Raw genomic sequence first — 25,757 nt, forward strand, 5'->3', positions numbered from 1 at the left:
GCTGAGTCCGTGCCATCATCGCCGGAATTCAGCAGTATCTTACAGCTGATATTCGGCTGTAATGGCTGGGACCGAAATTAGCTTTGATCCCTGCCATTAAACCCTTAAATGCAGCGGTCAAACGCGATTGCTGCATTTAAGTTGTTTGCACCCCATCGGAACCCCAGCAATGAAATTGCCAGGGTTTCCCGTGGCAGCAATGGCAACCGGAGGCCTAATACTGGCCTCCCGATATACCTAGCACGGACGTTTTCCAGGCTCCTGAAAGGCTTCCGTAGTCAAAGGCAAGATGGAGGCTTCTCAGCAGCTGATCCGGCGTCATCAGCGGTGGATGTCAGCTGTATGTTACAGCTGACATCCACCTGTAACGGCAGGAACCGGAGCTAGCTCCGATTCCTGCCACTAACCCCTTAGATGCAGCAATCGGAAGCGATGGCTGCATTTTAGAGTTTGCTAGCTGATCGCTAGCCCTGCCATGCAATCAGGGTTTCTGCTGCTATGGCAACAGGAAGCCTAGCAATGGCCTCCTGCTCTGCCATTACGGAAGCAGATTAGGCCCCGCTGGGAGGCGAAGCCTAATCAGCTTGCTGTCAGTAAATGACTGACAGATCTAATACATTGCACTACATAGGTAGTTGTAAAGGTTCTGCCAGACACAGCTTCTGTGTCGACGCCCGTGATTAATCAGTCTACACCTGCTCCTAGGTCTGATAGAGTGACTCGATCTGCTACCACTCAGGCTGGTAGGCTCAGGAGTGGGAGAACCTATCACAGCCTGGCCAGACGGTTCTAGCTCCCGCCCTCTGTCTATTTATACCTTCATTTCCTGCTTGTCCTCTGCCTATGATTCTGTCTTGTTTCCTGGCTCTGCTGCTCCTGCTGTTATTATTGACCTTGCTTCATATTGACCCTGGCTTTACTGACTACGCTCCTGCTCTGCGTTTGGTACCTCGTACACTCCTGGTTTGACTCGGCTCGTTCACTACTCCTGTTGCTCACGGTGTTGCCGTGGGCAACTGCCCCATTTCCCTTAGCTTCTGTGTACCCTTGTCTGTTTGTCTGTCGTACACTTATTGAGCGTAGGGACTGTCGCCCAATTGTACGCCGTCGCCTAGGACGGGCCGTGCATGTAGGCAGGGACTGAGTGGCGGGTAGATTAGGGCTCACCTGTCTGTCTCCCTACCCCGTCATTACAGTAGTCTAATGTATTAAAAAAAAAACAATCAGACAGTTGGACCTTCAAGTGTAAAAAAAAACAAAAAACAAGCCCTCATACAGCTCCGTCAAAGAAAAAGTTAAAACTTTATGATTCTCACAACGTGGCGACAGAAAAAACACATTCTATTTATAAAAGTAATTTTATTGTGCAAAAAGTTGTAAAACATAAAAAAGTTCTATAAATTTGGTATCGCCGGAATCGGACTGACTCGCAGATTAAAGGTAACATGTAATTTATAATGCATGGTGAACGCTGTATAAAAAAAACCTAAAAGAAAACTATTTAAGAATTGCAGTTCTTTTGGTCACCTGGCCTCTCAAAAAATAGGATAAAAAGTGATAAAAAAGTCACATGTAACCCAAAATGGTACCAATAATAACTACAGCTCGTCCCGCAAAATAACAGCCCTCATACCACTACGTCTATGAAAAAATTAAATCAGTTAAGGCTCCAATAAGCCGGGAAAGAAAAAATATGCAGTTGTGCAGATCAGAGGGGAACATTTCTTCTGTTTCAAGAGGCGATTTATCAAGGCCCTAAAATTAGGGAACCAGGAAGGGGAGGCCCAAACATATCCGCTGGAAGCGAGGGCGCCCGTATTATACCAGGACAGCACTTTCCCAGCAAAACTCCCCAAACTGCAAAGGTGCTGAGTGTGGACCAAAAGGGGATAAGAAAATACATATATCAGTGCGATACCGGCCTGTGCAGAAAGGATTGCTTCACAGCGTAACACACATCTATGGATTATTTTACAGCTTTTTTACCCCATTATTATACCCCCTGACAATGCCCCTGATATACTCTGCACAGCTTACATGTACCCCCACATTATAAAAGGAAACACCAGCAATACTCCAAACATAACTACTACCAAGCAAATCCGCTCTCCAAAAGCCAAATGGCGCTCCCTCCCTTCTGAACCCTACAGTGTGCCCGAACAGCAGTTTTCTTCCACATATATGGCACTGCCATACCCGGGAGAACCCTTTTAACAATTTTTGGGGTGTGTGTCTGCGGTATGCAGAGGGAGACCAGATGGTGCATGAGTGGCAGCAGGGCTGGCTGGGACTTGTGGTCCTGCAGATATCAGATTGATGTCACGGGTGGCGTGGCCGCCCCCTGCGTCTCTACCTCTGAACCCACACAGCTTTTGTCAAGGTGCAAGTCTGCAGTAAAGAGACACCAACTTGGTTATAACAAGATGGTAAACTTTACTGATGAGGTCTGTGCAGATTAATGGCACATACAGTCATGTGCAGGAGAAGAGGAGTGGTACACAGACTGGCAAAGAGGTGTGAAATACTTGGTCACCATTCCCTGAGATGGTAGAATTGTCTCTAGCTTGAATAGTGGCTGGGATGATGAGGAGAACTCGCGGTTGAAATGGGCGACGGACACAGTCCAATATTATGGAATCTCCCGAGGGCAGGGCCTTCACATCTTTGCTCACTGTGGATGGTTTCTTGAGAGGCTTTTACTCATGGTTTGGCGCTGGCACGATACCCTCCTGTGGAACGTACAGCAAAACGGATCTCAACTTCATAGCCGGAAAGTGCGCACGCTGGCGGAACCATTAAAGGCATAACGCGTTGCAGAGAAGCTCTTGTACAGCGTTATCTTCTCTGGCACAGAGAAACGTTCCCTCCCGGTGTGGACTGGAACAGCTTTGGATTTGTCTTATTATTTCACGGCACTGTGGAACACCGCGGACGCTCCAAAGCTGGAAAACGGATGAAGGCCCTGACAACCGGATACCGGGGAGTTCACTGGCAGCGCCAGGCTTAGAAGCTTCTAGATAGGGAACTGGACATGTGTGGCCTAGTCCAGCCTGAGCTAAAGTTGGCAGAATCACCAGACAGCAGGTCTGTCCGCTTCACCTCATGGCCGACCTCACACATGTCTCCTACTCTAAACCGGTTTCTGCTGGTTCTGCCCTCTGGAACTTCTAACTCCTCCCACAGAGCTAGCGGATTGGCTTCGAGTAGAAGCATGTGACCATCTATTTTGCTCCTGTACAAAGTGAGAATATATTAACCCTTGCACGACATCACCTTTAGGTATACATGAGATTTGCAGCAGATAAAAGGAAATGCATATTGTTACACACTTGGAACTCCTGGTCCCCAGCAAATACACAGGGATTACATAGAGAGAACTCCTCAGCCACCCGACCACTTACATACAGCAGCTGGGAGACTGTACCGGGACACTGCAGGGTGACTGACAGGACGTAAAGACAAATACTTGCCCCATGATCACCACTTTGTCTCATATCTCTACTCTACCGAGCACACGTTATACAGCGCAGCTGCGGGGTCTTCTATTATTTACCTAGAAAATCATAAATTCTGCCCCCACAGGTCTTACCCCAAGGGACAGTTCCCCCGTCCTCTAATTTCACTGCTCAGCTGAACACTTCATCCAGATCATCACATTAAAGACACAAATAAACCACATCCATGAAATCCGAAAATAATGCAGAGTCAACAAACCATTATGTAAATGAGGATAATTCTCTACTTGCCGTCCGTATTTACAGTAAATAGTTCTTGCTTGTGTGACGATATATATAATAACTTCTACAATAACAGACTTTAATATGCTTGTCTTAAAGGGACAGTACTTTATGCCATAAAAATATTTAAAGGGGTATTCCCACCTTAGACAGTTATGGCATATCCACAGGATATGCCATAAATGTCTGATAGATGTAGGTCTAATAGGGGGGGCCAAGCCCAATTTGCCATATTGCCAAGTACAGATCTAAAAATAGTAACATTTGTCATCAAGAATGTTCTGTGGCGAATCTTCCTCATAAATAATATAGAAATTAAACACTGAGAACAAAGTGAATAAAATACAACAGGACGGGTACGCGCTGGTCTCCGGGGGACATCTTCTAGGTCATTGTATAATTACTTCATTCACTTTGACTCTGTTAAAACTAATGAGTTACATCCTGGAAAGAAACAGGGAAGGATGGAGAGGAGGATGAGTCATGTCATGTGTTCAGCTCTGTATAAACAGATTTACTACGTTCAGATTTACAATTAAAGAAAATTAAAATTTAAGGAAGGTCAATTCCCAAAGACAAGCACAATACCTACCCCCCTCACTGCAAACTATGACCATGGGTCATGAGGTCCTGGGATCACCATGTTCTGGTCGGTGAGGCCGAGTAGAAAAAGTTTGAAAAGCCCTGAAATAGAGAAACGTAATAACTCCCCCCTTCACGTGCAGAGCTATAGGGGTGCAGCGGTAGCAGTGGCACCAACCCCTAGTGCCTGAGGAGGCCCAAAGACTCCTCTGCCATATAAGAAGACACCAGTATTATAAATGGCACATGGTAGATGAGGTCCCTGTTACAGATTTTACATTGGGGTCCGGGAGCTTGAAGTTAACCCTCTGAATGCATTTGATCACAGTATAGCAGCGGAGCTGCGGTATCCAGAGCCAACTGCTTCCGACACTGGCAACTGCATAACATCCGGTACACAGAGGCAGCAGGAATAGCCGCGGGGTCCAGGTGTCGGACCCCCACCCATCATATACTTATGACTTATCCTGTGGATAGGTCATCAGAATAAAAAACGACAACCCCTTTAAAACCTGGAAAAGATGGCAAAAAACAAAATTAAGAACTCAAATTTTCTAAAAACGAGACAGAGAGGCCGGAGCCTTTCATACCACAGTTATCTCCATATTTTGACTTTAGTGCCAAAGAGGATGGGCTTAGCTATGTGGCTTAGTTTTGTTTGGTCAATTACAGTCAGATCTGTAGGGCAGTTTCTACAGAGGGAGACAAAATAGATGCCCCAGAAAAAAAGAATTGTAGAAAAAATCTGACTTTTATATAAGTAGAACATATGTTTCAGCTGAGCTCACACAATGCTGGGAGTCGTAGTCTTGGCACATCTGGATAGCCAATGTTTGGGGACTACTGCTTTATAGTATCGGGACCTGGACAAGGATGCCCTGTTGCTTTTACACATTTTAAGATCTATTCCCTGTCACACACCACACGCACCACACGCACCACACGCATCACACACACCACACGCATCACACGCACCACACGCACCACACACACCACGCACCACACGCACCACACGCACCACACGCACCACACACACCACACGCACCACACGCACCACACGCACCACACACACCACACGCACCACACGCACCACACGCACCACACGCACCACACACACCACACACACCACGCACCACACGCACCACACGCACCACACGCACCACACGCATCACACGCACCACACGCACCACACGCACCACGCAACACACGCACCACACGCACCACACACACCACACACACCACATACACCACACACACCACACACCACATACACCACATACACCACACACACCACACACCACACACACACCACACGCACCACACGCACCACACACACCACACACACCACACACACCACATACACCACACAAACAACATACACCACATACACCACACACATCACACACACCACACACACCACACACACAATACACACCACATGCACCACACACACCACACACATCACACACACCACACACACCACACACACCACATACACCACATACACCACACACACCACACACACAACACATACACCACATACACCACACACACAACATACACCACACACACCACACACACAACATACACCACACACACCACACACACAACATACACCACACACACCACACACACCACACACACACACACACCACATGCTACCATGCTGTACATTGTCTTTTTATCCCTTATTCATTATGAATATTCATCATCAGTGATATAAATCCTGCCTGACACTGACTGCAGAGCCGGGTAAATTTCATCTCTCAGGAAAAATATTTCTCTTACATTATACGACCGGTAATAAAGTTTACGAGTCTCATTTGTCAAAGCCGTATTGTCTTGCAACATTAAAAATCAATAGCAATGAATGAATCTGTTCCTCCGGACAGAATATACTAGACATGGAAACCAGAGAGGAATTAGGATTTGGGGTTTTTTAGGGAATACAGAGGTAATAGTGGGGTCCCCCTTTCAGGACTCTCATCTATAGGCCGGAGCAGAGAGCAGCTACAAAGAGATTCTCCACCTCTGGAGGACCCGGCATTTCCATGTATTACACAGACAGCCCATTCTAAAATAACAAAAATATATAAAAAACAGGAATAATAAATGACAACAAATACATTACAAATCACAGAAATCAGTGCAATGGAATTAGACTAAAGACAAACACAAATGTAAAACAAGTATAATAATATTGAAGCTGCCGCAAGTCATAAAACAGAAGTTGTCGTAAGAAGGCGGAAAGTTTTCTTCTGTATTCAGCCGGTTAAAGCCGATCCAGTCCATCGTCCAAGTTCCCCAGATTGTTCATGTTAAATAAATACCATATTTTTTGTGATTTACTCTGACTGAGAAATGTCATATTATAATAATCTGTTTATTACTTTATTATTTTTTATAATGGAGTGTATTGTCTGGTATGTAGCCGCACGCTTATACCCCCCCCCCCAAGACACACACATGGTCCAACGCAAACACACACTACCCAGTCACAGTCAATATAGCCCATGTAAAGGATCCAGCCACAGTGCCCCCATATCAGCACCAGCCACTGTCCCCCCATAACAGCACCGGCCACTGTCCCCCCATATAAGCACCGGCCACTGTCCCCCCATATCAGCACCAGCCACTGTCCCCCCATATCAGCACCGGCCACAGTACATGCTGATCATCAGCAGCCACAGTGCCCCCATAACAGCATTAGCCACAGCTCACCTATATGAGCATTAGCCATACTGCCCATTTTTCAGCACCAGAAACAGTGCCCCATACCAGCATTACCCACAGTGCCCCTTTATCAGCAGCAGCCACAGTGTACCCATATCAGCAGCAGACACAGCGTACCTATATTAGCACCAGCCACATTACAGGGCCAGGCGCACGCCTCCATTGTAGTACACATGCCCACAGAACTAGCCAACCACTTGCCTCCGATTCCCGTCATTCTGAGTCACCAATATACTAATGACGGTACTTAAGAGAGCAGTGCGCCCCCTATGGTGGTTTATATGCATGCAGCCTGGGATCCTGGACACCCAGTGCAGTTGACCCCATACTCATCCTTGTGGACACCCTCGTTACTGAAAAGTAATATCTGAAGTAAAAAAATAAAGTGTAAAAGTATAGGACTAGCGCAGGACTTTTCTCTCCACTGCTTCTCACGGAATCTACAACAGAGGCCCCGGGTGTAGCCCCCAACGCAGATGAGAACAAGCCCTTATAGGCAACCCACCGACCCTGTGGTTGCAGGAAATTTCTCTATTGATGACCTTTACTCGCCCTCAATATCAGATCAGTGTTGGTGAAACACCCGGCAGCGCCGCAGATCAGCTGCTTCGTTGCAGCTCCAGCACCGGGACTATTGAACAGCTCTCTGGCGGTGTTGTGCGGTTCCAACATCGATCGGATATTGAGTGTCTTTTCTGAGGATAATTTATCAATTTCTATTACCGGGACATAATCCCCCGACCAGACCACAACCCAAAACAAGTCCCTTATATATGACAGCAGACATTCTTGTTTTAAGAACATTTATATTCAATAAACAAAATAAACAAGTATCACCGACATGAGGCAAAAATGACATTTACAACAGCCCAGACCTGAGCAGACCAATCACATGAGGAAAGAAGATCACATGTCAAACAGTTCAGCACTCAGAGAGGTCGACGCTGCTGGAGGTCCTGAGCTGCACTCTGCATGTCCAGGTCCAGTCTGAGCTGCTGGGTATGGGCCACTGTGTGATTGGCCAGTGGGTGGGGGGCCGTGGTATTCAGATTGATAGTACCCGTCCTGCTGAAACAGGGTTGGAGGACTGTTATACGGCTGGTAATGGTCAGGGTGTTGTGGTGGTCCAGCGTGTCGGGGTAGAAGGACACGCCACCCGCCATCTGTGCTGCTCCACATGCTCATACAGGTCCCACGGGTCGTTTGCACCAACAAAGATCTCCACCGCTGCAATCAGCATGTTCTACCAGTGCAGCTGTCGGTCTTCTGGCACATGTCGTAGATGGGGCGCGAGACTGTGAAGGATGACGGCCCCTGGACATTTGTAGCTTCTTCGGGTCAGATAGTCGGCACACTGGTGTTAATCATGGATTGGTTGTGGGCGCCGGGTCGCCACGCCCCATACTACACCGCGGTGCAGGCCGACTTGGCCGCGTGTCTGCAGCCACTCACGATGCTGCCAGAATGTTGACCTCTTCAGGGGTTTGTTGCTGGGCGGTGCTGGTGCTACTATCAGATGATTTCTATTCTGGTGCCTCAATTTGGGTTTTATCAGAATCCTCCTGTGGATCATCCCGACTGTCAACGGTTCTAGAATGGAAAAGGAAATCATAAACCCAATAATAATAATAAATAGTATAAAGTGACATATGGAAGAATGGCCCTCACCCTCGGCCTATGTGGTACATGCCATACTTCCATGCTGGCACTTTCAGGACAGCAAGACTACTTTCTTCTGGAAGTGATGTATGGAAGTATGGGGGGCACCACAGGGGTCTGGGGGACATACTATACTTCCATATGTAACTTCCAGACACAATGAGTCCTGCTATCTGGACCAGTGCCAGCATGGCACACACCACAGAGGCCTGGCATTGCATGGCAGTCTTTTTCATGAACTATATGGCACTGTATAGTAGTATTCTGCGTATACTGGATGACATTGTTATGTGGGCAATGTATGGCAGTGTTATTTAGGCACTGTGTTGGGTACTCGGTGCGCTCTATATGGCACTACTATCTAGGCAATGTATAGTGGTATTACTATTATATAACGGAGCGGTTATGGCGGGGACAACGTCTGACTATTGTGAACTGCACATTTCTCCTCCAATGATCTGTAAATCTGCACATGATACGGGGAAGTTGGATCTCGCTGGTTTGCTTGTTGGAATTTATACAAATAAAGTGAAGTTAAACGTTTGACAATCTTCTGACATCTCATAGTGACGGGTCAGAAGTTTGGATTGGTGGGGTCCGAGCACTGAGACCCCCACCAATCTCTAGAATGAAGCAGCTGAAGGTCTCGTGTGACGCTCAGCCGTTCCTGTCTGCTCGGCTATTTCTGGAAATAAATGTATCTGTGTGCGGAGTCAATAGAAAGTCTATGAGCCCGTCCTCCGCTACATCGGCTTTCCGGAAAAAGCCGAACAGACACGAAGCAGCTGAGCGATCACATGAGACCTTCAGCTGCTTCATTCTAGAGATTGGTGGGGGTCTCAGTGCTCGGACCCACCAATCCAGACTTCTGACATCTCTCTATGACCGGTCAGAAGTTTGTCAGACGTTTAGCTGCACTTTATAGATAAATGTCATGTTCTTCATATAAAGCTCCAGTTCTCACTATTGCTCTTCACATAGACTGATCTTTCATTCTTCTAAGGCTGAATTCAGATGAATGTAGAGAACGTTCATGTGACCGCCGTTATAACAACTGTGTGAAGGGATCCGGTATAAAATAGAACATGTCCTATTTTATTCAATTTTCACAGATCCCTCAATAGACTCAAGTCTATTTTCATGTCCGAGTTCCCCCACGTTGGTGTGAATCTGGCCTTATGTAGTAATTCCCATTATGAAATATCAGAAGATGGAGTTTTTCTAGTTCTATAATGACATCAGCTGGAAATGTTCACCTCACTATAGGGGTTCTGCGTGGATCAGCCGTGTGACTCCCCCAAGAATAACACAACTTCATGTCACTTCATGTCTTCAGCTCCTCATGGGCCGGAGAGAATGATATTATATCGTCTTGTCAGTTTTGCCGCAGCCGCATGAATAATGAGCTCAGAGTTCGGCTCCCAAATCCTTGTGCTGTGAAAAGGAGATTTTCAGTTAGATTTGGAGGCAATGTTACCAGGAAAAGGCGACACGCCGCTGCTCTCTACCCCCCGCAGCCTGGAAAATGGGAAATAAGATCTGAAACTTCAGCGTGAAAATCCATTGGCCGCCAACCAATAAACTGCTCCTGAACCTGTTTCCTGTAGTGAAAACTGCATTAAAAAAGACTCATCAGTGGATACTAGAATTTCACAAGAAATAACAATTCTGTAAAATCTTTTCTTAGAACTCTGCGTTGTGCCGTTCCTCTGTTATTCCTCCTGAAAATGTATGAATAAATTGACAACTGGGTGTTACCATTCTCCTTGTCAATAGGGTGTGGCTCTGCACTGCCTGATATTTTCAGCACTGATTGGACAGTTTCAGAGTCTGTAGAAACACGCCCCTATGACACGGGGAATGATAACTGCCAGTTGTTGATTTATTCATACATTACCAGGAGGAATAACAGAGGAACGACGCAACGTAGAGTTCTAAGAAAAGATTCTCCAGAATTGTTATTTAATGGGGAATACAAATATCTACTGATAAGTCCTTTTTAAAGCAGTTTATACCTATAGCACGTGCGTGTGTGTGTGTGTGTGTGTGTGTGTGTATGTGTGTGCGTGCGTGTGTGTCTGTGTGTGTATGTGTGTGTGTACGTGTGTATGTGTGTGTGTGTGTGTGTGTATGTGTGTGTGTGTGTGTGTGCGTTTGTGTGTGCGTGTGTGCGTGTGTGTGTGGTCCAGACATCACAATTTGTCCCTTGTCAATGTGGCTCAGATTCTTACACTTGCCCATTTTTCCTGCATCTAAGACATCAACTCCAAGAACTGACTGTTCACTTACTGCATAATAAGGGCTTGTTCACACACAACGGAATTGCTGCAGAAATTCGAGCTGAAAAACGCAGACATTCCGCTGCGGCAAAAACGCACCATTTCCTGACTTTTTTACGGCAGAAAATGGTGCGTAATTTGCTGCGTTTTTCACAATGTTGGGAGATGGAGACGTCTCCTCTGAAAAACGCAGCAATTCTGGACACTTTCCGCAGCAGGAATTGACATGTGACGGTCCGAAAAATACGCACCGCAGGCCAAACTCTGCTCGGAATATTTACGCAGCGTGTGGAGGAGATTTGTTAGATCCCATCCTCTTTGCTGCTACTGTATTCTGCTGCGTTTATTCCGTCCGAAATTCCGTCCGGAAAAAAAACGTGTCAATTCCGCAGCGTGTGGAAGAGCCCTATATCCCCCCCCTTGTCAGACGCCATTGTAACCAGATCATTAATGTTATTCCATTTACCGGTCAGTGGTTATAATGTTATGGCTGATCGGTGTATATACAATATCTGTCCAATAATCCAGACAGTTGATAATCCGGCGTTCATCAAGTCCAGCGATGTCGGTTAAATTCACTGTTTGATGTATTTTTCTCTATAAACTGAATATAGAATTTATTATTAGATAATAACAAAGAAATAATTTGTGACAATTAAACCCCCCCCCCCCCCCATGCTGACGACAAACAATATATATATAATCTCTATATGTTCTGCATTGTATTGTGACTTGTTTGGCTGCTGATCCCCGGGATCCACTAACTCTGGGAGAACATCACATCCTTTACACATTGATCTCCTGATCCCCGGGATCCACTAACTCTGGGGGAACATCACATCCTTTACACATTGATCTCCTGATCCCCGGGATCCACTATCTCTGGGAGAACATCACATCCTTTACACATTGATCCCCTGATCCCCGGGATCCACTAACTCTGGGAGAACATCACATCCTTTACACATTGATCTCCTGATCCCCGGTATCCACTAACTCTGGGAGAACATCACATCCTTTACACATTGATCTCCTGATCCCCGGGATCCACTAACTCTGGAGAACATCACATCCTTTACACATTGATCTCCTGATCCCCGGGATACACTAACTCTGGGAGAACATCACATCCTTTACACATTGATCTCCTGATCCCCGGGATCCACTACCTCTGGGAGGACATCACATCCTTTACACATTGATCTCCTGATCCCCGGGATCCACTACCTCTGGGAGAACATCACATCCTTTACACATTGATCTCCTGATCCCCGGGATCCACTAACTCTGGGAGAACATCACATCCTTTACACATTGATCTCCTGATCCCCGGGATCCACTAACTCTGGGGGAACATCACATCCTTTACACATTGATCTCCTGATCCCCGGGATCCACTACCTCTGGGAGAACATCACATCCTTTACACATTGATCTCCTGATCCCCGGGATCCACTATCTCTGGGGGAACATCACATCCTTTACACATTGATCTCCTGATCCCCGGGATCCACTACCTCTGGGAGAACATCACATCCTTTACACATTGATCTCCTGATTCCTCCGCTGCTTTCTGTCATTACCTGAGATGGATGGTGATAAAATGTGTAAATCACTGGTATATAAAACATAAGGGGCACAACGGGAAGAGACCGGGATTTCTGCGCCTGGAAAGATATTGAAATACAATGAGATTTATGTGGAGTCGCTGTGACTTACATTACAATCTCAGCGTCCAATGAAAACCCAAATCTGACTGAATTCTGCAATATTACATTTTACTAAATAAAATTATCTGAATGTAAATATTCCCAAGTCAATACAAAAATAATATACAGTCCATGAAAGACAATTTATGGGGACCATAATATTACACCCACTAAACGGCTCCTGAAGGGATGAACTGGGGGGACCCACAAAAAAGATCTGTGTCTGCAATCTATAGGGGCCTTATGGACAGTGATTTAATGTGGTTGTATCAGTCAGACATCCCTTTTCTATATGTACTATTAGGGTATACGGATGTCATAGTGGAGCATCTCTTGTCAGGAACCCCCTCTAGTACACGGCCATTTTAACACATTGGTGGGCCCAGTGCAAGGGCTTCATGAGTGCCCCCTCCTAATTATCTTAGGCTGTTCCCACGGGTCAGAATATGCTGTGTAAAAGTATACAGCGTATCCGACCTAAAACCCGCAGGGAATTCCGCCCAGAAAACTGCACCAAATTGTGGTGCAGTTTTTCGGGTGCAATCTCCGCTACAAGAAAAATAATAAATTGTATACTTACCGCTGACCAGTCCGGCCTCCGGGGATGATGCTGCGGCCCATGTGACTGCCGCAGCCTGTCATTGGCTGCAGCAGTCACATGTGATGAAAAGTCATCCCAGGAGGCCGACCTAGACGGAAAACAGAAGAATGCGTCGCTATGACAAGTATTAGCTTTTTTATAAAATTTAAAAAAAAAAGGTTTCTTTTTATTTAATTAGTGATTTTTTAGCGGCGGAATTGCAGCGTTTCCACCGCAAAAGTAACAGCACTTGCTATTCGCTGCGGATTTAACACCCCCATTGTATTCAATGGGGAAAACCCGCAACAAAAGAGCAGCGAATCCGCAGCATTAATTGACATGATTTAAACTTCACACTGCAGGTCAATTTATGAAAGGTTTTCGCTGCAGATTTTTTCTACAGAGTGTGCGTGAGATTTGTTCAAATCTCATTCACTTTTCTGCTCCTGTAAATACTGTGGAATTTCCACACATAATTTCATTCGGAAATTCTGCAACGTTTACTATACGTAGGAACCCGGCCTCACAAGGTCTACAGATTCAATGAAACATCATAAGAACAATTCTATTTAGAGGCAATTTTTTAGACACATTAGTGGGAAAGATTTGGACTCACTGGTGACGTCTTCTATGATTGGAGTCGTTCTCTTTCAGTTTTCTTCTCTAACCGTCCTAAATCGCAATGAGGACTTCTTCCAGACACAACTCAATACTGCCCCTAAAAACAATAGTGCCAGATAGTGACCCCAACAGTTATAATGGCCAAGACGGTAATAATGTCCTGCAGAAGAGAAACTTGGCCCTTATAGAATATACACAATTTACATGTCTTATGTTTGGGAACAATCCTGAGATTTATAGTGGGGTTTTTTTCCCCCCAAGCAATCTGTAAAAATTAGCCAAATAACAGCGTACATGATGTCACCATAACAGAAAATGAGACAGAAAATGTCTGGAATAGCAGTTACCAAGATGCCAAAGAGGAATATCATGGGTAAGTATATTGTCAGCAACTTCAAATCCCATCTGGGAGAAACATATATTGTCACACCCCTAGAAGTTACTTATGACAACTTTTAGTTTTATGCTAATTTTTTCTAAATGGCAAACTGGGCATTTTTTTTTACTTTTGACCAAGTGGGCGTTGTAAAGAGAAGTGTATGACGCTGACCAATCAGTGACCAATCAGCATCATACACTTCTCTTCATACATGTCCAGCTATACTCACAGAACAGCGTGATCTCGCTAGATCACGCTGTGCCGTCACTTAATTTTACCGGCGTGTCGGGAGAATGAAAAGACATCGCCTCCACTCCGGTAAAGTTACTGTGGGAGTGACAGCACAGCGTGATCTCGCGAGATCACGCTGTGCTGGGAGTACCCCTGGATATGAATGAAGAGAAGTGTATGATGCTGATTGGGCAGTGTCATACACTTCTCTTTACAATGCCCACTTGGTCAAAAGTTTAAAAAAAAACGCCCAGTTGGGCATTAAGAACAAATTAGCATTTGTTTAGGATTAGGTAGGAGATAGGGCACTTATAAACTGGTGACAGAGCGGTTTAAATTACATGTTAACTTTATTATTTGGGTCTTTGCGGTCGCGGCGATACCATATATGTGCACTTTTATTTATTTTTTACACTTTTACTGAACAAAACCACTTTTTTATAGGAACATTTTTTTTTTATATTTTTCAACTGTAATCTTTATTAATCATTTTTACGCTCTGATGCTTTGGTAACTTAGTCTACCAAAGAATTATTTCCTGTCAGTGTAAATCTGGCACGTCCTAATTGGTATATAGCCAGGGCAGGCCTAGGGGCCTTTATTCGGCCCACGGCTGCCATGACACCCCATCGGAGGCAGGCGATTGCATTTGCGGGCCGCCGATGGGCGAGAGAGGGAGCTCCTCCCCCTGTAAACAAGTTAAATGTCGCGGTCGCTATTGACTGCAGCATTTAACGGATTAAACGGCCGCAATCAAGTTAAACTTTGGTTGCTACTGTTGTCTAATGACCGCTGAGTTCCCGCTCCCGCCTGCAGGACACCCGCGCAGGACTTAGACTCGGCTGCCATGAACAGGCGTATTGGTGGTCACTAAGGGGCTAAAGATAAAAATCTTCACTAGTTGATAATTAATGAACATTTTCCCCTCAAATTAAAATATGGCCTTTAAATCTAAGTTTTGAGTTGTCCTCTTGTGTGACGTCACTTATCATTCTCATTATTAGCTCCAGCTCCAGGTAGCGCTTCTGCCGTGGGGTTTGGCCACCATTTGCCACTGTGTACCTAAACAGTGCGATACATTGCAGACTTCCGTCACAGGTACACTGCAGAAGTCCTCCGGAAGGCTATAACGTAATGTGAACAGGGTCTAACTTCCAATGAAGCATCACATCAAGTGTATAGTTAAGGCTGTGTTCACACATTGCGGTCATATCACGGTTTTTGCAGCGATTTTCACTACTCAACAAGAACACAGCGGTTTTGCAAAGAAGCTGCATTTTTGCCATGGAATCTTGGCAAAAACATGTGACATGACTGCACCGTGTGAACACAGCCTAAAAGGTGAAGGTAAAACAATGAGAGTGGTGGTGTGAACATGTATTCAGACTACAGAATCCTGAAGAGACGTCATGTAACGAGTATTAGCACATCCTAAATTATCATCAGGGAAACAGTGAGTATTTAGACTTACCATCCCCGTCCAGCTACAGTCCAGTCATGATTGAGTTTCCGGGATTCTTCTCTTATGTTGGTGGTGACGGAGGTTCTCGGTGGTGATGGGACAGGAGTTTCCATTTCTCTCAGACTTTCAGAGCTGCGGGCCGTGTTGTGAAGACATAATGATGGAGGTTTTTGGACATTACTAGTTTGATGGGAATCTCCATTTGTAGGCAATGATCTCGATGTGATGATGAGATTATATAAAGTCGTCCAACTCTGGGGGGAGATTTTTCAGCTTTGGGGCCAGTGTTTTTTCTACGGTAGAGACATCTGGAGGCAGAAATCTGATGAAGTCGGGGACTTAGAGACCAAATCCAGGATTCCTCAAAGTCAATTGTGGTTGAGTAGGGATCGGTCTCTATGTCCAGAATTGTTTTTCTCCATTTCCTCATTTTTATTCATCAGTTCATTCTGTGATTTGGCAATGGTCTCCTGATTGGAGCAATTCCTTTTTTAGAGAGTGGACAATTTCTATTACATTCTCCTAGTTGCGGCCTTAACAGATGCTTCATGAACTCCTCAGTCAGCAGAGGATTCAGGGATAAACAAGTCTACTCCATCAGCTGGAATACTGTGAGAGGGAAAGGATGCCTCGTCTATCTTTTTAGATGTAGTTATCTTAGTACTGAGGCCCAGAGAAGAGTCAATTACTAGAGTAAGTTGTCCCAGGGATAGGCATGGGCCCTTTAAGAGTCAGTTCACCAATATAGGACATTTCCATCTCCCATTGATCACAGGAAGAGAAATTAAAGTGTTATGACCAGTTTAGCACTCTGGATCTAGGCCAGACTGTCCATCAGCAGTCAGGATGTGTGGAACTGAGCATGCTCAGTGCGTGCCAGCCTAGAAACAAGGGGGGGCACAGTTACCCGTGTACTAGGAGGATACTCAGGGGATATAAAATGGGGACCCCAGGCAGTAGTGGAGAGCCCTGGTGAGGGATTTGCAGTCTGGTCTAGGGGTCACGACCTAAAGCACGTTCCATAGTGTAATGGTTAGCACTCTGGATCTCGGCCAGGCTATCCACTAGCAGCATGGACACAAGGGTACCAAGGGTAATCAGGAGGGCTGGCCCTTAAATCAGGGGGCACTCAAGGTACCCGTGTTCTAGGAGAAATCGGGGGAATAAAAAGGGGACCCCAGGCAGTGGTGATTTGTGGTTTGGGACCCCTAGCCTCGTCTAGGGATCACAACCTAAAGAAGGTTCCAATAGTGTAATGGTTAGCACTCTGGATCTAGGCCAGACTGTCCATCAGCAGTCAGGATATGTGGAAACTGAGCATGCTCAGTACTTGCCAGCCTAGAAACAAGGGGGGGCACAGTTACCCGTGTACTAGGAGGATACTCAGGGGATATAAAATGGGGACCCCAGGCAGTAGTAGAGAGCCCTGGTGAGGGATTTGCAGTCTGGTCTAGGGGTCACGACCTAAAACACGTTCCATAGTGTAATGGTTAGCACTCTGGATCTCGGCCAGACTGTCCACTAGCAGCATGGACACAAGGGTACTAAGGGTAATCAGGGAGGGCTGGCCTTTAAAGCATGGGACACTGAAGGTACCCGTGTTCTAGGAGTAAACAGGGCATAAAAAGGGGACCCCAGGCAGTGGTGATTTGTGGTTTGGGACCCCTAGCCTCATCACGACCTAAAGAAGGTTCCAATAGTGTAATGGTTAGCACTCTAGATCTAGGCCAGACTGTCCGTAAGTAGCCAGGGTGCTCAGCCTAGAAAGCTGGTGGGCACTAAATATATTTTGCGGAGAGTGGACTGATAAACAACACAGCTGTGGCACTTGTGGAGCCGGAAGCAAACATAGTCAATACATGGCCGAGGTCAGGGCAGGCAGCATACAAGCATAGTCCATAAACAGGCCGAGGTCAGGGCAGGCAGCAAACAAGCATAGTCCATAAACAGTCCGGGGTCAGGGCAGGCAGCATACAAGCATTGTCCATAAACAGGCCGAGGTCAGGGCAGGCGGCAGTCAAAAAGCATAGTCCAAAAATCAAGCCAAGGTCAAAACCGGAAAATCAAATCAATTGGATTAGCAGCTAGTGCACTAAGATGGTATTTGCACGCTGCAGGAGACTCCACCACTAGTCTCTTTTTAGGCGAAACGATATTTTGCCATGGTACTCCTTCTCCGGAAAGATGGTATCTCTGTGGAAGGTGTACCGGACATAGTCTCCCTCATCGCTGACAAACGAACTGCGATTATCCGCCAATGGGGTGTTCAGCATGGCCCTCATCATCCTGCGTGATGCACCACCCATAGGCTCCCCTAGTGGGCCGTCATACAGCTGTCTCGCAGTCACCTTAATGCGCGGTGGTAAGGCATATGGTGCACTGCGGACCCTAGATGTTCTTGCCACTGCTGACCTTCTCTGACTTGACAAGATCGATGACTGTCTTGCAAGGAAGCTCTTAAAGGCAGTTGGTCTCCTGGGCAATGGGGCAGTGGTCCGAACCTCACCTGATCTTTTGGTGGGTTTTGGTACCTGAGGAACGTGCCTTGCTGCGCAGGTGGTGGCTGCAGGTGTTGGTGGTGGAGATTTTAGTCTCAGGTATCGGCCCGACTCTTTTTGAGGTGTTGTGAACAGCTTTTTAATATATGGCACGAGACTTAAAGCTGCTTTCAGATGTCCAAAAAAGCCAGTCTGCCTTTTTTTAGGCTCCCGGCTGTACGGGGTCTTCCCGGGACGATGGAGATATCTCCGGGGCTGGAACTTTCCACCAGCCCCCGGGGCAGCCATCTGGCTGTCTCTTCCTCCACACACTTGGAAGTGCGGGTCTGGAAGGACTAACAAAAATAAAAAAAAAATAATAAACAAATAACAAAGATATAAAAACAAATTAGAACCCAGCTGGGACAATCTCAGTAGTGCTTAGCGGTCCTCTCTCCTCGATGCCGGCCTCGCACTGACCGTTCTTGCTGAGTATTCCGTGACTGGGTGACGACGCTTCTGTGATGCTGTCCATGGCAACAAGGTCCTAAGTGGTGCTGCCCATGGCATCCAATCACATTCTAGCTCTCACTGTACAAGTTGTAGGTTAGAAAATAAAAATGTGTATCGATTGGCATGGACAGATTGTACCCAATGTGTGTTTCTTCCACCTTCTCTGTTCAATGAGGAACCAATAGAGATGTTTTAAAAGTCTAAATACATCCATGTAGTTCATTTCCTTCTGGCAGTAGAGCATGCTGGGATCTGTAGTGCACATTACCTGCGCTGCTGACAGTTAAATAAAAAAAATCAGTTTGATGTTTTCAGTTGAGGGGGATGGGAGAGACGTGATAGCGCTGCCGGCAGTTATTTCTCACCGCCATATATACTGGACATAGGTTATAGGAGTTATGTGCACTGGGATCCTGTGAAGGCCGGATATTGTATTGACAATCACATGTCGCTGGTCCCTGTATAACCACTGACAGGAACATGTCCCATCTTCTCTTCACTGATGCACAGACCACAAATATGGGGGTTATTATTGAGCTCTTACATGTCACACAGGACGGTCAGCAAACAAAGTGTCCACTGTAATCTATATAATAATGTCAGGTGCCAACCTATCCCGACAGCCGCCCATATGTTGGAAGGCATCAACTTCACTCATAAGGAGACAGACATATTTAACACCCCAAATGTCTATGGCAAAATAACATTCACCCCAAATCTATAAAAGGATGGATAAGATCAGAATCTATGAATAGGGAAAATGATGATAAACATGAGATCTGTCAGCCAAAGCATTTATACAAAGATCCAATTATGGGGATGGAAAGATCCATTTACTATGATGTAAAGTCCCTGTAAGCCGGGGCGCGCGCTGATGAGGGACGGTCTTATAGTAAAACAAATATAGACCCCCCCCCTAGTGTGCAGTAAGACCCTCCTGTGCACCTCGTGTCTTTCTCCTGGATGCGTCTCCGGCTCCAGACAAGCAGCAATATAACACAGCGGAACATGTGGAAAAAAAATAGTATCCACTGTCAGAATCCTCCTCCTTCAAGTGTCCATTCCAGAATTGAGAACAAGCACTTGGGAATTCCATGGGTAACAGGGAAGGTTTGGTGATAGAAATGTCAGTGCAGACATACCGGCAGTATACGGCTTTCTCAGGACCGGATATTACTAGGAAATGATTGAAGAGAAGATTTTTTAACAATCTGACATAAGAGGAAAACTCAAGGACTTGTATCTATAGAAATGTTTCATTATTTAGGGTAAAATGGTTTTTAATGACTGGTTATTATAACCATTTTAGCAACAACATGTCCCCTCCTATCTGTGTAAGAAACTATTGGAGTAGACCTAAGTGAAGCTACAACCAGAATCTACAGTAGCCCGGGGGATGCAGCTCAATGCCAAGCTGCAGCAGACAAAGCAAAGGAAAGCCACATGAAAACTTCCAGCCCAATATCTTCATAAAAGATCAAACACTGCAGGAGCGCGGCCAATTCTTTCCTCCTCATTAAAGGGGTTTTCGTATCTTGGACATTTATGGCAAGTCCTATAATTGTCCGATAGATGCCGGTCCCACCACTGGGACCCACACCCTATTTCTACAAAAGGGCCCCCTGACCTTCGTCCTACCTCTTCCAGCTCCTGATGAGGCCAGGTCACTGTTTGACGAAGTGGTAGGGAGCTACGGAAACAGCGGAGCACGGTGAGCTATGCTGTTTCCGTAACTCCTGACCACCTCGTCAGACAGTGGCGGGGAGCATTGGGAGATGGATGAGATAGGACGGGGGTCAGGGAGATAGGTGTGGGTCCCAGAGGTGGGACCTGCATGTATCGGGCCTTTATGACATAAATATGTGGATATGCCATAAATGTCCAAGGTGGGAAAACCCATTAAAGGGTCGTCCAGGACAAGTAATAAAGTCTGTGAAGAAGAATATCACTTTTTCTGGAGTGTTTATAGAGGAACGGTCCCTGACCTTTACTTTGTAGTAATGAACACCACATGTCGGCAGAGATTCCACTATTTTCATGTCCCTGCAGGTGGGAACAGAGAAAGAAGAAACAAATGTTACGCCAAATAATGAAGATGTTACAATGTCCCCCATGCTTGTCATCACCACAGACGTTCGGTGCATCTACTGGCAACTCACGGCAGACAACGGCATTACTGACTATTCATAAGACTAGATATGGTGACCGGTGATACTGTGACGTCCATGCTGCTGTGGAGACAAGCAGAGGGTCTGGTGGGGGCACATACTGATGACCCCCCAGAAGTTCTGCCCCAGCATTTCTCCGGGGAAGTAAACCATTGGTCCCAACGCCGGACAGAAGAAATGATTTACGTGTAATATTCTGTATATCTGTTCTTTGTAGATGGATCTGCTGCTGATTGGGGGATGGGGACGGGTGAGGGGCAGGGAAATCAGGCAGGAGAGATTGTATCTCCTGTTGTCCTTATTCTTCAGGGACCACTGGCATTATCTACATTTAGTTGGAGTTACCAGGCACAGGGACTGCTCAGAGGCGCTAGTCCCGGAGTGACTCCACAAATCTCTATGTATGGATACTGTACGTCATATAATACCACTGCCCCCCACATGTGCTATCAGGGTATATAGAGATAGTAGAGGGGTGTCCCTCCAGTAGTCATAGCGGACAGCTGCCACAAGGGGGACCCAGTGCTTCTAGACATTACACGCAGGGTCCTCTTATATTAATGGGCACCATGTAATGCTACATTTTTGGGTTAGGGCAGTCCCCCCCTGTCAGTCCACCCTGGAGTCCCCCCTGGAGTCCCTCCTGGAAACAGCAGCTGATCATCATGTGTGACAGAGCAGGACACCGGATATATATATATATATGTTACATATGATAGAGCTGCACATGAACATCTCTCCAGACTATGACTCGTCCTCTGGTGACACTTTTATCTTCTTGCAATGTTGGATTTCTTGGTCCTCACTAGAAGGAAACACAATATAAAGATCTCATCTAATATGAAGCGCTGTCACCTCCTCAGTTACTGCTATTTTACTGCATTTCAGCGCATCAGAAATTATAAACTGTTGTATTTTACATCTCATGCGCATCAGACCATAAATGCCACCTATAGAAAATGTACAGAAAATATATGGATTATAGACGACTCTCCCAGAAACAGCGCAGCCCCATAGTGGAGGAGCGGAGGTATTTTTGGGAATAAAAAGTAGACCTTTTTTTCTTATATGGTACAACCCTTTAACCCTTTAAGGACACGGTCAATTTTGGCCTTGAGGACAGAGCAATTTTGTTTACATTTCCCTCTTTGCATCCCGACGCTCATAACGCTTTTATTTTTTGTACGACGTAGTTGTATGAGACTTTGTTTTTTGCGGGACGAGTTGTACTTTATGTATGTACCATTTTTTGGTCCAAATACATTATCGTTTAATTTCTATACATTTTTAATTAGATTAAAATGCAGAAAAAAAGCAGTTCCGCAGCAGTTTTAATAATTTTTTTTTTACACCATACACCGATCATCATAAATAATGTTATACATTTGTTGTACAGGTTGTTACGGTCGTGGCGATACCAAATATGTCTATATTATTTCATGTTTTGGGACTTATATTTTAAAAAGTTGATTTATTTTAAAAAATGTGTATTTCTGTGTATTTTATTTACCATTATTTTTTTTTTACATTCATTTAACTTTTTTTTTTAATCCCATAAAGGGATTTATCATTTTGATTTTTATTTTGTAACTGTAATGTACTGGCATAGATCTATATGCCAGTACATTAGCCTGTTACTGATCGTACACAGGCAGTTGTTAGGGCAGACCTCAGTATGCCCTAACAACAGGAAATATGTTCAGACAGCCCTGGGGTCCTTCAACGGACCCTGAGCTGTCTAGCCATACAATTTATGGGCTTCGATCGCTTCACATGGATTTTCTGTGACGTGATCAAAGGGCAGTCCCCCTTCTCTTATTTACTTTTAATGCCATGATCAGCTTTGATCGCGGCAGTCAGGGACGGCTGTCACACAGGACGAGTATGCTCGTCCTAATGCGCGAAGTGCTCGCCGCTCAGTACGAGCATACTCGTCCTGTGTCGGCAACCAGTTAAAATAAATAAACGATAAAATATATATATATATTTTTTCTGAAATGATTGCCGAGACCGGATACAATTGTAACAAATTTTCAATAGCTGAAAGTAAACAGGTTTTCATTTGCTGACAGCAAGCAAAGGATTTTTTTTTATAATGGTAAGGATTAAAAACAAAGTATATGAGAAAGTAGTGCAGTATAATGTCCCCATAGTGCCCTTCACACAGTATTATGCCTCCATAGTGCCCCACACACAGTATAATGTCCCCATAGTGCCCCCACACAGTATTGTGCCTCCATAGTGCCCCACACACAGTATAATGCCCCATAGTGCCCAACACACACAGTATAATGCCCGCATAGTGCCCCACACACAGTATAATGCCCCCATAGTGCCCCACACACACAGTATAATGCCCCCATAGTGCCCCACACACACACAGTATAATGCCCCCATAGTACTCTTCACAAACACAGTATAATGCCCCCATAGTGCCCCACACACACACACACACACACACACACACACACACACACACAGTATAATGCCCCCATAGTGCCCCACACACACAGTATAATGCCCCTATAGTACTCTTCACAAACACAGTATAATGCCCCATAGTGCCCTTCACAAACACAGTATAACGCCCCCATAGTGCCCACACACAGTATAATGCCCCCATAATGCCCACACACAGTATAATGCCCCCATAGTGCCCACACACAGTATAATGCCCCCATAATGCCCACACACAGTATAATGCCCCCATAGTGCCCACACACAGTATAATGCCCCCATAGTGCCCACACACAGTATAATGCCCCCATAGTGCCCACACACAGTATAATGCCCCCATAATGCCCACACACAGTATAATGCCCCCATAGTGCCCACACAGTATAATGTCCCCATAGTGCCCTTCACACAGTATTATGCCTCCATAGTGCCCCACACACAGTATAATGTCCCCATAGTGCCCCACACACACAGTATAATGCCCCCATAGTGCCCCACACACACAGTATAATGCTCCCATAGTGCCCAACACACAGTATAATGCCCCCACAGTGCCCCACACACACAGTATAATGCCCGCATAGTGCCCCACACACAGTATAATGCCCCCATAGTGCCCCACACACACAGTATAATGCCCCCATAGTGCCCCACACACACAGTATAATGCTCCCATAGTGCCCAACACACACAGTATAATGCCCGCATAGTGCCCCACACACAGTATAATGCCCCCATAGTGCCCCACACACACAGTATAATGCCCCCATAGTGCCCCACACACACACAGTATAATGCCCCCATAGTACTCTTCACAAACACAGTATAATGCCCCCATAGTGCCCCACACACACACACACACACACACACACACACACACACAGTATAATGCCCCCATAGTACTCTTCACAAACACAGTATAATGCCCCCATAGTGCCCCACACACACAGTATAATGCCCCTATAGTACTCTTCACAAACACAGTATAATGCCCCATAGTGCCCTTCACAAACACAGTATAATGCCCCCATAGTGCCCACACACAGTATAATGCCCCCATAATGCCCACACACAGTATAATGCCCCCATAGTGCCCACACACAGTATAATGCCCCCATAATGCCCACACACAGTATAATGCCCCCATAGTGCCCACACACAGTATAATGCCCCCATAGTGCCCACACACAGTATAATGCCCCCATAGTGCCCACACACAGTATAATGCCCCCATAATGCCCACACACAGTATAATGCCCCCATAGTGCCCACACAGTATAATGTCCCCATAGTGCCCTTCACACAGTATTATGCCTCCATAGTGCCCCACACACAGTATAATGTCCCCATAGTGCCCCACACACACACAGTATAATGCCCCCATAGTGCCCCACACACACAGTATAATGCTCCCATAGTGCCCAACACACACAGTATAATGCCCGGACAGAAGGTATATAGAGAAGAAGTCCTCCAGCTCACCTGACACTTGCTGTATGTGTCGCGGTCATCGCACGGGCTCTCGTGTCGGCACACGATTGGTATAGACAGGCAGAGGCAAAGGGGTTGAGTCCAGCGCTGAAGAGGATAAAAAGGAAACTAGTTCCAAGTTTACTAGATATTCGATTAAAAAGGTCCAATAAGTTGGAGTCCTGGTGTGCAAACGGGAGTAAATAACGATCCAGTCCTGAAGCCTACGCGTTTCAGACGTTAGGCACGTCCTTAATCATGGCTGTTAAAGTTTTGGATACTAGGGCCCCGGTTTTTATATGCATGAGTTCCGGTTTGTGCAGCTGGTTGGACTTAATTGCGTGTCAGCTTACGATTAGTTATTGAAACGCAAGCCAGAGCGTTTAAAGATTCTACATGTGAAATTGCTATAAAATAGAACATAATTGTGGACTATACTTATGAAAGGATGAGGGGCAAAGCCTGGGGAAACAGAGAACGTGTATTTCTAACTGCAGGTTTTTTAATTGCAATCAAGAAGTGTTAGGACATCGCTTCTGTGAGTTACGTAACATTGACTCCTTTGTTTACATGCTAGATCTTGTGTGTATTATTGGCTGGCCGGATGAGCCAATAGGAAGCAAGGGAACCTGACGGGCCTCCTGGAATCAGCTGATGCTCCAGGTCCGATCTTGTTCAAGGTAAGTAAGTATATGGGGCT

General features: G+C 45.7%; 1 long non-coding RNA gene across 3 annotated transcripts; it reads right to left on the minus strand.

Moving 5' to 3' along the window:
- Positions 1-7,888: 7,888 nt before the first annotated feature.
- Positions 7,889-21,930, minus strand: LOC142718062 (uncharacterized). Of its 3 annotated transcripts, XR_012872203.1 has the most exons (7): positions 21,841-21,930; positions 20,948-21,005; positions 13,896-13,997; positions 12,574-12,657; positions 11,457-11,594; positions 9,968-10,145; positions 7,889-8,642 (listed from the first exon to the last, which is right to left on the minus strand). It is a non-coding gene; the product is annotated as an uncharacterized LOC142718062 (long non-coding RNA). The 3 variants fall into 3 exon arrangements; XR_012872205.1 differs by lacking the exon at positions 13,896-13,997; XR_012872204.1 differs by lacking the exons at positions 20,948-21,005; positions 21,841-21,930 and adding an exon at positions 15,982-16,878.
- Positions 21,931-25,757: the final 3,827 nt, after the last annotated feature.

This window comes from Rhinoderma darwinii, unplaced genomic scaffold, assembly GCF_050947455.1.
Source record: "Rhinoderma darwinii isolate aRhiDar2 unplaced genomic scaffold, aRhiDar2.hap1 Scaffold_4580, whole genome shotgun sequence".
In the NCBI taxonomy this organism is placed as follows: domain Eukaryota; kingdom Metazoa; phylum Chordata; class Amphibia; order Anura; family Rhinodermatidae; genus Rhinoderma; species Rhinoderma darwinii.